At 37.1% G+C, this 13,340-nt stretch overlaps 1 protein-coding gene and 1 long non-coding RNA gene across 3 annotated transcripts in view; both read right to left on the bottom strand.

Moving 5' to 3' along the window:
- zfhx3a (zinc finger homeobox 3a) overlaps positions 1–7,122 on the bottom strand; it is a 28,266-nt gene extending 21,144 nt beyond the window's left edge. For both annotated transcript variants that reach the window (XM_026999530.3, XM_081715639.1), the window contains exon 1: positions 6,854–7,122. The gene's annotated coding sequence lies outside the window, so the exon portion shown is untranslated. The remainder of the gene's footprint in view (positions 1–6,853) is intronic.
- A 2,976-nt stretch (positions 7,123–10,098) lies between these two features.
- On the bottom strand, positions 10,099–12,837 carry LOC145658548 (uncharacterized). The gene is made up of 3 exons (XR_014124130.1): positions 12,688–12,837; positions 12,000–12,147; positions 10,099–11,722 (listed from the first exon to the last, which is right to left on the bottom strand). It is a non-coding gene; the product is annotated as an uncharacterized LOC145658548 (long non-coding RNA).
- Between the last annotated feature and the right edge of the window lie 503 nt (positions 12,838–13,340).

Below are 13,340 nucleotides of genomic sequence, written 5' to 3'. Positions count from 1 at the left end.
GCTTATAGGAAAATCAATAGCATGAATGCTAAGCAACTTACTGGAAGCCAGAGCAGGATGCTACCACAGTACTAAGGATGTGTTCACTGATTTAAGCTCAATCCAATCCTCAAGCCTGGATCAAGAGGCTTTGAAGCCAAGTCAAATGCAAGTATCCCAACAGCAAAGAGGGGCACTCACATGGAGCAGTCTGATCCCGCACACACACAAAGCTTAATAAATACATATTTACTTACTGTATCTATCAATGATACTGAACAGAAACTGTATGAGAGTGCTGTAATTAGTAACATACCTTATTAGCAGCTAGGTTAATTACCCCTATCTTTGGGACACCTTACATGAGGGCACACAGCAGGAGACAAGACACATTTCAAACCAATTACTGTGTGCGTGTGTGAGAGAGAGTGTGAGTGTGTGAGAGAGAGAGATGCATTTTTGTAAACATTCAGCATAAAAGGTTATTTAGTAGGAATAACAGGTAGAAGACATTACAGGTTTTCACAGAACCTGAAAATCCATGTCAAAGTCTCTGAACACTTCCTAACACAATCACATAAAAACATCCATAGCTTTATCTATCTTACATGAAGTTAGATGTTTCTGATAATGATATTAAACAAAACCACCCCATTTACTTCATTACCTCTAATAAAGCAGTAAATCTTAATGTGAAGTTATATTTGAGATACTAGCTTTACTAACCACAATACATTTGAATAAATTTACCAGACAGTATACTTGACTAAATTCCTCTTTCTTGCTCTTGTGCTCTGTCTCTTGCTGTGTGTATGTGTATGTGTGTGTGTGTGTGTGTTTGGACAGCTGTCCCCTCTGCTGTGTGCTTGCCTTTGATCTTTGATTTAATGCACCATTTCCATTAGAAACACTAAATCCATTCAGAAGCCAAAAGAGAGACTTCAAAAAAAGTGAAAAAGACTAGTGGAGAGAGAAAGGCTGGAAGACCTCAGAGAAACACAAAATCAGTCAAGCCAAGCCTAATAAGAATAGGTGTTGGCAAAAAAGGGGTCCTTCTATAAAAAAGGACAAAAAGACTGTATTCTAGGCCTTGAAGATCAACAAAGGACAGAACTTGAAAACAGAATGCTGATGTGTTTCCTAAATGACATACCAGAAAAATTCAAATGACATGCACATAAGGGGGTCAAAGGCCAAAAGGTAAATACTCTCACTGGAAGAGGAAACATAAGTGCAATGTTTAGATCTGGTGAAAAACTGAGAATCCAGATGACTCCACAAGGTCAAAAGTATGCTCTGGTTTTTCCTAAATCCTAGGCTTAGATTCATGCATGTACATGACTGTCAAAAACTGTGGCCACAGGAAAACAGTGAGCATTCAGTGGCTGTGGTACAACAAACGACCTTCTTGGTGGGTAGTGGATAGCTCTTGCAGAACAGAGAAAGCATGGTTCATCTGACTGTTGAAATCTCTCTCAGCCTACATAGTTCCATGGCTGCAAAGGACTCTACTTGTGTCAAATTTGGTTAAATACACTTTTATGGCATGACTACTTTTGATGCAGCATTAGCAAAGTGTGACTGCATCTGCTCACATTGTACACATCCGTATGCAGCTTGAAGGACTTGCAAGGTTTGAAGCACTTGCACATTGTTCATACATCTGCCTTGTCTTATCCTCAGTTATTACCTGTTTATGATCATGTTCGTGTTCTGGGTGCTATTAACAAAGACAGTCACTAAACGGTCATGACAATTGGGAAACTGCCTAATCATAATAAGTAGAAATTCTGTCAAATATTGGATGTGCTTGGACAGTCAGTCACTGCTGGTCATTTCCCTGCACTAAAGGAAAGACTGAAGGCAAAAAGCCACTGAACTCAGGAACTGAAAATGGTCACACTACAAACCTGGCCAAGCATCACCTGGGAAGACACTTAGCATCGAGCATCTAGAATTAAACTAGCGTCAATGGGAATGCACTCTGCAGGACGTCATCGATTGAAAAGAATTTGAACTACTGAATTATACATATATAAACGTTTCCCTCTATGGTTTAGCTGATATTGTCATGAATACCCAGCACTCAAAATTAAAATTGTGTCAATGTCCAATCACATACAGACTTTGCTGTATGTGCATCTTACTCAGCGTTTAGCTTACAGGAGGTACACCAGAGTTCATCCTGCTTCTGCTGCCAGCAGGCATGTCGTCATCAATAAATCCCACTTCACGTACAAGCTGGCTAGTTGTTTGTCTACACTTTCCAGTACTCTAATGCAGGTTGATTATTTTTTTTTTAATCTCATGTTTCCATAACAACCTGATGTTTTATGTACTTTTTAGCAAACTTTATGTTGGCCTTTCTGATTTTGAGGGCTTACCATCGGTTTGCATTTTGTGGTGAACCCTATGAGGTAATGCTTCTTTGTTTTTTTTAGTATGAAACTTTTGACGTATTATGTCTGTATCCTGGATAGCGTTCCGGATCTTTTCAACACTTTTGACCACAGTGGTATGTCAAGTATTCCTACTTCTTTACCATATACCAAGCAGTACACTTTAACACACCTAATGTTTCTGCTTGATTTATTCTTATCCATCAGCCTCAAAATTATCTGCTTTACAGGAACTAATGGTTTTTTGGTCGTCAGGTTTAGCGACAACAGACTCAAGATACAAAAGCCACAGCTACAATCTAGCCCAGATCTTTTTTTTAGCACTCATGTTCATAGTATACAAAAAACCCAAACAAAACAAACAAGCAAGCTGAACAGGAAACAATCCAGCAGCTCACAGTCCAATTCATTTTTATCCCCTACACACAAAAAGGCCTCATACAAAAAGACAATCCTTCATGGTTCACGTCAAAACCAAGTGAAACCTGTGTCACCTTCCGGACTTGTGGACCGCCCCATATTTGGTGTACATTTTCCCTGCCCTTACATACGAACACTGAAACCAAGTGTACTATTGTTAAAACAATAACATTATGTTAATTAAGAACTGTAATGTGTGCCTGTGTCCGTACATATTTTGGGTGCCCTATGCCCATTGCAACCAAAGCTTCAGATAACTGAGTAACTAACATATTTTGGACTATAAAGCAAAACCTCTAGAAAGCCATTCGATATAAATGTTCTCATAATGAGTGACTCCATTTTGAGCATCTCTTATAAACTGCTACTTCCATTCAACCATCACAAAACCACAACAATTGTGTCTTTCCTTCTCTGCTACCTTGCTCTTTTCCTGCTCCAGCTGACTGTGCAGTGTAGCTCAATATTTGCTGAGGACTCAGATGAGAATTGAGAAACTCAATCACTGAATCATTTCTGTTACTCGTCTGTCTTTATTAAGCCCGCGTAGAGTCCACAGTGTTCCATCTCGCACACACACACATGCACTCACTCATACCAAGAATGTAATGGAGAGCAGGTTTACGCTGACAACAGGGGCCCCATGAAAGAGCGAGTGTGTATGTGCGTGTTTGTGCAGTGTGTGTGTGTGTGATGGGGGGGGGGGGAGGCTGTAGTAACTGATCGGCAGTATGCTCAGCTCTCTCCTTCCCCAGCCATTGTTATGATAAGCAGAGAGAAGTGCAGGGTACGCATGCGTGCACAGGACCGCAAACACAATAACGACTGACCACCAGGTTTGCTACAATCAATGCCAAACAGAGCTAAAGGAAACAGCTCGATCACATATTATTGCTATTTTAACAAGACCTGCAATACATATTGCATTTCCATCCAATCACATTACATAATTAAGAGTGTAAACTTAATCAGGTTTGTGCTTACTTTTGAAAATCTTAATAGGCTTGCTATGCCAAAATGCACGTATTGCATTTTTTTTTCTAATAGCCTAATACATGTTATAAGTAAATTAGCTTTTTTACAAGTTACAACAATTAGGGTTTTTTTTTTTTGTTTGGACCATTTTATACAATGGTTTTCATAACACTCATGTCACCAGAAATCTATGAACTGCTCATACAGAAACTGCTATTTGGTACTAAGAGCACTGCAGAGGTCGATTATCAATAGAAGGGTATGTACATATATGCGAAAAGGTATGATGAATATGTTAGCAGTGAGCATTTCTTCCAGTAATATTCCTGATGGCCTCTGAACCACAACATCATAAAATAAATGTTGCTTATTTTCACTGGAAAATTATATGTACTATTCACAGAAACATTGCCTTAGTATTTCAGTTGTGTGATCTGTCAAACCAAAATAATATGCTACCTAATACACTGGTAAAAACAATATTAGTATCCAGCTACTTCCAGACATCTGGGTTAGCAATGTGCCGTCCTTTAAAGGCCATGGATATTTTAGTTTTGCTCAGCAAAATGGAATTTTTACCCTTTGGAGATGAACACAAATCATGATTTCCATGTTTTATTTTTTAACTGTGAAATATATGTATACTGGATTGCACCCCTCAAAAAGTGCCCCTTCTTCTCCTAGGATTTGACATGAGAAGCAGAAGCAGCAGCACTCTCAGTAGAAGGGATGTGACTGAAGGTAGAACAAATTTCATTTAGGCCTGAATTAATTTTTAAAAAATAAACACAAAACACACACAACCGGTGAGGTTTAAAAGCAACATGAGTAAGGCAGAAGACAATTCTGGCAATACTTAACTGTTATACAGTATGTATTCATATTTGCTCAATTTCACACCGAGAGAATTAAATTCTTTTCCCAGCAACAACACACAATTACTGTAAAAGGCACCCATATCATGTGTGTTCACAACTAAACTAAAGTCTTTCACTTTTATTGTGCTGATGGGTGACGGAACAAGACTGCAGCCTGCCAGCTTGTGAGTATATGAAATATAGGCTTAAGAGAACTAGAAAGTAGGTTCCAAAATTATCTTTATATTTATACTTGAAATTTAACTAAACTGGTTGAATACAACATTCTCGATTATGTTTTGAAAAAAAAAAGTTAAATATTTGTTTCTTGTATGACATATGTGCTTTGGGGAAGGGACAAAATGAAGTCTTTCAAGCATTTAAAAGATGTTCAAATACACAATAACACTCCATTTTAAGTACACCTCTAAAAAGGTTAGACAAAGTCTGAAAAGAAAAGGACATTTCATATTATACTATGAATGTGACAAGTAAACATATTAGCCAAGGCCAAAAAAATAAATAAATGTCATCAAGCTCCATCCTCCAAAACACTTTATGAACTGATAGAAAATTCTCTGGCATGAAAATTCTCATTCCACCAAGATCTGCTTTTAATATGTGAAAAAATGTATGCTATCCACTATAAACCACTAAAAGCATATCACACACTTAACTTCCTGCTTATTTTATGTGACACAAGCATAACTGAAAGTTTAATTCTCAAGTAGGTATGGGGTCAATTAAATTTCCCTGCTTTTTTTAAAGCACTACACAGTCACCACCCACTATGCTAAGAAGTTGCTTGCACTAGCTGCTTGCAATGGAAAATGACCAGTAACTATGAATAAAAAATGAACAATTTGATTAATTGACTAAATGTCAGCCATAGAGGTTTTTGGTGTCTGAAGTAAAACGGAACAGGTCATGGCAAAACAGTTATGACCGCTGTGGGCGCCATATTGTGCTCTGCATGACTTTTTCATTCATGTATGCTTGGTTACACTCTATGTTGGGAGTAGGAACAGACAATTTGTCAGATATGATTTGATGCTACCTGACTAATGGATTAACATAAATTTATTTATTTATAATGAACTTTACACACTGAAGTGCATGCACAACAGAAACAAACAAACAAAAACAAACACACACACACACACACACACACACACACACACACACAAATTGATCACTCTGATCAGGACTCAGTTCATTTTGTTTCCCTGCACTGCAAAGTATCCCTCATCCTGTCAGCAAGTATCTTCAGTTTCTACTCTCCCTTTTCACCCTATTTGTCTTTTTCACCATTCCTTCTCTAACACTGCGAACTCTGACCTCTGAGTTAAAGCTCTCTGACCCTACCTTCCCCTACCCCTCCCCCACCCCATGATGTGCTAAACATGAAACAATCTGCTGTGCATATCCCACATCACCACTCCTTCCCTATACAGGAAGCTCTAGGCGAAAAGGGCTGTTCTCTCCAACGGGAGCGACAGTGACCGCTTTTCCTCACGGAAAATGTATAATCAGTGGGGGTAAAAATGTAAACACTGTGATCATAATAGTCTGTCGAACGCAGACGAAGTGTTTAGGCTACACTTCTGCGAAATGAGGCAAAAGCAGGTGTTTACCATTCGTTTAAAAAAAGAGATTTGACTGGGATAATGTTAATGCCCATTAGTACAGCACAGATACGTTCGCGTTTCATTTTTAACTGTTACCGGTTAACAGAAAGTTTCTCTCTTTTGACTATCCAAAGCAGGCTAAGCTACATGAAATGTTACTAAAAGGGCATCTTGCACAATCCTGGAAACTGCGATCGGACCTTTTAACATGGTCACAGACGGATCTATGCGCTCAATATTTGATTCCGATAATCGGTATCTTCCGCTACACCCGCTGTGTTTAACGGCATCGGACACCATTTTAGACAACTGTTTCGCCGAATACATCGCTGCTGGCATGTGTACAACGTCCATGTTTCGAAAACAAAAAAACTGTCGACTTTCCAAAAGAGGATTTGGCTCTCCGTCAACTGACAGGAGAGCGAACACGACTAATGAAAACAAGGTATGCACAAGGAAATTGCCCGCAAACGCAACTTCGAACTATGAAAACAGTGTGCGATTACAAATCTACAGTCACCAAAGAATCTTAAATTAACTGAAAACATGTAACTAAAGTCTACCGTGAATCGCAGTCAAGCCGAGACAAACTTACATTTCGACGTCTGCGTTACTCTTGCTTTGTATTCCAGTAAACACACGTCGCGGTTATAGATCCCATTCGCGTACTCCCATTTGGTCAGTTAGCTTATAGATTATTATTTGAAGTAAAGAGGTATATATATCCTTATTTTTAAAGCCTTGAAAAGATTATTTGGTTGTAACGCAGACGACGCGCCTTGGCTCGGTTAGAGGGAAGAGGCGAAAGTGGTGTTTGACGCCACTGAGGGGGGAAAAAAATGTTCCGTCTTTATTCCTGCTAATTACTTTCCTGCAAAAAATGGCTGGAATTAACGCACTGCGCATGTCCTCTATTACACAGTCACGGCGGGAAGGGCTAATTAGCTCCTCCTGGATCAATAAGATTCGGCGACTGCAAGAGGGGGAGGGTGCGAAGGGAGGGAGCAACACGGAGGGGGAAAGTGATGGAATTGCAATGCGATAACGTCTAACATGTTTTTGCACAGCAAATAGATCAAGCGTAAATTTATAGACAAGAGAAAAAGTAAGCTATGTGAAAGTTGAGACGATCATATTATAAGATCATATTACACTATGGCACGCATGGTCCTCTGTGTATTACAACTATCCCAAAACGGTCCTCATCGTTCGTTTAGGTTTAAACAAATGTACACATAATCAAATAATACTTACTAAGATATTTAAGAGTCGATGTCGATGTTGTCCGATATGACTGTTGCTGGGATTCCACTTGGAAGGTCGAGTCTTTGAACATGTTATGCGGGTGTTTTAGGCTACAGGCCTGTTTAATATGTCGTATTTATAGATTTGCATAACGTATCTTAAGTATTATTGCGAATGTACAGGTTAGAGCAGACATATATCTTTTGCCACTGGGTTCGATAAAATAATTGAATAATATGAGATTTGTGTTTTTATTATCTTATACAAAGAAACCCACAAGGCAAGAAATGTGCTAGATTACGCTTGATATTTATCGAGGATGAACATTGTTTGCGTTCATTATCTAGATTTTAATTAGGTCTATAGCCTTAGTACAACTATGATTACAGCAATAATCTTAGTTGTACTTATTGCTTTTAGAATAGGCTACGGGCGTAAATATAGCTAGGTTAGCCAAATCGAAAATGATTTTCCATCCAATTTTATACATAAGCATAAACCTGCTAGGGAAATGAATACTTATAATAAATTACATATATTTATTATATAAATGGCAACCAGATGAACATTCAGACGGCAAAAATACAGTGGCCCAAATATGTTATGAATTCTCATTTTTTTTAAGGAAACGTATTTTTTTTCCCTCCATTTCTTTTCCTTCTTCTGCTGTTAATATGCAATTGTGAGTCACATTGTGTATTGCGAATCGCATTAATACGTGTGGCTACGATCCACATTTAAATTTTTCCGTTTGAGAATTCTTGTTGCAGATTAGAAAAGGAACACAAGGGATAATCAACGGTCAATGGACTGTCAAATGTCTAGTAAAAACCGCAGACTAATAGCATGTTTTTTGATAAACAGTTGCAAAAGTACTTTAGGCCTCTGGGCTTCATGTCCGTAGCAATAGTGCAGGTGCAAAGATAACATTCCATTTACCTGTATACAATCTTTTGTACGCCAAACATTTCATATTCAAGCGGTGACTTTTATTTCTCACCGTTTTCCCTGCTTTTGTCATGATAATTCTTTTGTGTTCGTGTATACGCGTGTGCGCACTAGTGTGTCTTCATGTCCGTCTTGCATCCTAATTAAACTGACAATCTGTTACTTTTTCATTGCAAAGTCACCATGAGATTCGCTTTGAGGAAACATTGCTGAATTAAACGTAAGAACGCGCTAAATAAAAGTCTGCAGTATGTTTCATATGGACATATAAATTCTTGATATGCATATTTTCAAACTGATGACTTCGAATGTGATTCGCCAGTTTCGTACATTAACATATTTTCTTGATTTCACGCATTTAATGACCTTTTATGACCAAATAGTATTTTACCAGTGTGTATTGTATTTTGCAGTAGTACGTGACCGTGGCGTATTATAGCTTCTGTAGTCTGACCCACATTTAAAAATTTGCCTTGGTTACTCGCCTTGTCCAGAGTCGTAGGTTTTGATCATTCATTACATCTAAAATGTTTGATGTGTCCCAGAGTCATATAGTAGATTTCAATCATATTCTGTTATTGTTATATATTTATTTTACATTAGATACCTTTTAATGATTTATTTACACCAGTTAGTGGAAATAAACAGGTTCTTTTGCAAGGAGGCCTAAACCGTTGCCTGTAGAAATGTATTAAAAACTTAATTCCCTTATTCATCTCCTTCTTATTGTTTTATTTGTTTGTTTATTGGTCTTTTTTTCCAGCTGAGGGTGTGGCATCGTGTAGACGGTGTGTAAACCAAACTACTAAAGGAGTAAAGTTCTTGCTGGATTGGCGAGCTTCACGGGATAATTAGAATTCGTTCATTTATTGTCTGTTGCATGCGACATATAAGGTCATTTTAAAAAATTTCCGCAGAATCAGAAATAAATTAAGTTTCAATAAATGAAAGTTCATTGAAAAAGCCTTGTGAAATAATCTACTGGGCAAACACTACTTTGTAGATGACCGATAGATCTAAGTTTATTGAGTCATTAAGTCGTTAGGATAAGTTAGGCCTTACGAATCCGTTAACTGTCGTGGTCAAATTCAGGCTAATAAGAGATCTGAAATCAAGTCAACCAGCCGCCCAACCCATGAATATAAATTCGCAAATAAACAATAAGCTTTTAAATCTATTCAGTAATCTCAAAATCAATATTAAGTATATGCTATGTCTATTAAAAGCTGTTATTAGTGACCATTAGAAGTTTACAGCAATTTGGTACAGGCCTCGGGTCCTTCTGGTGTACGAAAGGATATTTCTGTGCCACCAGAACATTTGCTTATCAAATCGTCGTCAGACGGCATGTAAAAAAAGCCTTAGTCGCTCAACCAATACATCCTATAATTCAGTCCTAGTTCCCCAATGCCAGCATCTTCGCTACTAAAATGATTCTTTCTAAAAGCATTCCTATAACATAATCACAGCCTCATATCTACAAATGGCATGTTTTGCATATTTCATTACAAAGCCCTGTGTATTAGGGTAACCACATACAAATAAATACATTGTAACAAAAGTGTTAAAAATACACGGCTAAATACGCGATATTAATATCCCTCTTGGTAGTTGGTAAGCTCCCACTATAAGACAAGTGCTGTTGTAGCGCCCTCTGTTGATGATTTTGAAGGAGCCTCTGCGTAAAACACATCACCGGCAAAAAAAATCCCAACGTCAAGGTTGTGTTCAGATCGCCCTTCGGACTCGTAGTGACATTTCTTTAGACCCACTTCGATATCTAAGCGCGAAAAGCTGAAGCAGTGTGATGCAGGAAGCAAGTTGTCACTGGTTATTCACGCTGTTTATTCACTGTTATAATGAGTAAACGAGACATTTCGTAAGCTTGATTCAACAAAATTTAATTTCACCACATTCTGTTCAGCGTTACGGAAAAGCTCATTTGGTTTTTATACACTCCTCTGAAATACTCATACACAGTCTATTAAAGACTGGGAGGGACACTGAATGCTAATGTTTTTATGTTTTAATTGTAGGCATTGTGTGAGCTTTGAATAATGAATTTTACAGTTTAGGGGTTCTGCATTTTGGAATTACAGAAAGAAGTGAGAGATATTACCACCGAATATACTTGCTGTACATTAAAGAACGCCAAGAGAAGGAGGCATTTGGTTATTTTTGGTTGGTTTAAAATCCTAGAATCTGTCTAATTTACATACATCTTATAACATTCACAATGTCTTATGACGTACTTTTTTTGCAACTGTGTGTCTGTGTGTGTAAATGACTGTCTTAATGCCAGCTATCAGTGTTCCTCTGCCTTAAGGCTATACCTGGGGTCATTGTTTTCACTGTGTTTCAATTATCTGCCTTACAGATTTATCTCATACGAGTTAATTACCCCTATAGGCTAACAATTTTTCATTCTTTCTGTCAGTTGTATTTTGGGTCAATGTTCTAAACAATTTTATTACATAAATACGTATTACATAAATACAATTAAGCATGATCAAGGTTAGGGTCAGTAAAGCACTAGGATCAAATATAACATCAGGAAAATTTAACATTTTCCTCTTAAAATTGGTAAAGTGGTTAAGTGGGCTGATTTTCTTTACATAATTCTTTCTTTTTGGATTTTTTGCAGTATTGCCTGAAATACCCTAGATGTGTGTATTGTGTATATTTATTTGTAGAATTCTGGAATGAGTTTGTTGAAAAATAAATCAGCTTTGTGTGTTATCACGATGCCCTTAGAAAACCCTGACATGATTGGGAGTGGCACATCAGTAGGGTGGAATACATTCTCAGAGTTGTTGCAACTGATTTGGAATATTCCTTCAGAATATTTCATATTTCAGAACAGCAGAAACACGGACTATTTGATGCCATAAAGAAAATAATTTGCTGAAGCCAAATATTGCACATGCCCCAGGAGAATTGTGCTCATTTGCATGGAATACTCATATTGAAATACAAATGTTTACACCAAACACTTTTAAGTCTGATAAGATAGACCCAGTAATACTAGTTTTGGTTTGGGGAAATATGGTCCCAGTAATACACTGGTTTTAGTTTACCAAAAGAAAACACAAAATACACCCATCATTAGTGATGGAGTATCAAAGAAAAGACAGAGTATGTTATGTAAAGTATATAAAGAAGACCATATGGGAATTTGGAAAACAGTCATTAAACAAAGCAAGAAGGAAGGTGAAAGATACACCACGTGATCATTGGGTTCCGCTTCCACTCCCAGATGAACTGCTCTGACCTGGAAAGTGAACAAGACATTGGGAGTTTTATCCTTAAACAAGTATTTCAGGATGTAAAATACACACACACACACACACACACACACACACACACATATATATATATATATATATATATATATATATATATATATATATATATTCCTAGTTTTAGAATAAATTCAGTTAGCAAGCAAAGCTTTAATTTTAACTTCTTTTTCAAATGTTAGTCTACTTATGTGATTATATGCATTATGGTTTCATGTTGTGGTGTGCTATTATATTTTTTGTACGTACCTCAGAAAACGGCTGCTTTATTCACTCAGGTTAAATACTTGCCTTGGGCAAAGGTTTCTGTTCCCTCATGTTCTTCTCTCTTGTAACTTGCTCTCTTTTCTTTTCTTTCCTGCTTAAAACCTTAAAACCTTTTATTTCTGATATCAACCTTGTGATACACACACACACACACACACACACATACACATTATATATATATATATATATATATATATATATATATATATATATATATATATATATATATAGTACATTTCTATTTTTTAAAGTCATGTATGTATTTTTTTAAAAATAATTAGATTAACATGTCATGACTTTCATGAAAACTAAAGGGACAAAAAGACGACTAGTTCACAGAATAACCAAACGTTCAACAGGAGCTGTGTTTGTGTCTGGTGTTTGATAGTGCAACCGGTTTAGTGTTGCCTAATGAAGTTGTTCGGTAGAGTACACAGTTATCCTTCATTCACGCCTTCATGTTGTATGTCCATTTCTAACGATTTGGTGGAACATTGCTATGTTCCAGTGACAAAACAAAACAGGGTTTCAAACTAATGTATTTAGACACGTTTCATTAATATGCAGGACTGGATGTCTTTCATTTCATTTCACTCACTCCTCTATAGTGACAGTGTTAAACAATGTTTTACCGCCTGCATGGGAGATTGTTTTTAAATAATAGACTTACCCCTGCAAGGAACTGCTCTCCTCTGACGTAGAATATCTTAAGACGATCCGTGTCGAGCAGAATGTAATGACTCGTGCAAATCCTGAATAGACTTCTAAGCCGCTCAGACTTACTGGGTGTCTTGCCGTGTGCCTGTCTGCGTCTGCACCAATGCCAAAGTCGATTTCATTTAAATTTGAATGCTATTTACAGCTTGCGCCACGAGCGAGAATAAAACAACCTTTGCACTCGTTAAAAATCGCTTTATTTATCCAATTTGAATTTGAATTCGAATTAAATGTTGCGCCGTTTAATAACAGCGAACTAGCCTGTATAAACATTTACCCTAAATGTCAGTGTTTTAATATGTAAGCCACAACAATACAATCATAATTATATAATAATAATAATAATAATAATAATAATAATAATATATGAACACACATATGAACAGTCACCAAATACATTATTATTATTATTATTATTATTACTTCTACTCCTACCACCACAGACTGGTGCTCGGAAAGATTCAGAGGTGGCATTTACAATCAGTTCACGTGGACTGTTAATGTAAACTGTTTGTCGCTCTGATTTTGTTTTTTGAAGAATAATGAACCAAAACGGACTCCGTGTGATATAGAGGGATAAAAACATTAAATTAGGGACTAAAATAT

Source organism: Electrophorus electricus, chromosome 6, assembly GCF_041902795.1.
Source record: "Electrophorus electricus isolate QZ-2024a chromosome 6, ASM4190279v1, whole genome shotgun sequence".
NCBI classification, from domain to species: domain Eukaryota; kingdom Metazoa; phylum Chordata; class Actinopteri; order Gymnotiformes; family Gymnotidae; genus Electrophorus; species Electrophorus electricus.
Note: the sequence above shows the minus strand (reverse complement) of the source record. Positions and strands in the feature narration are given on the sequence as shown.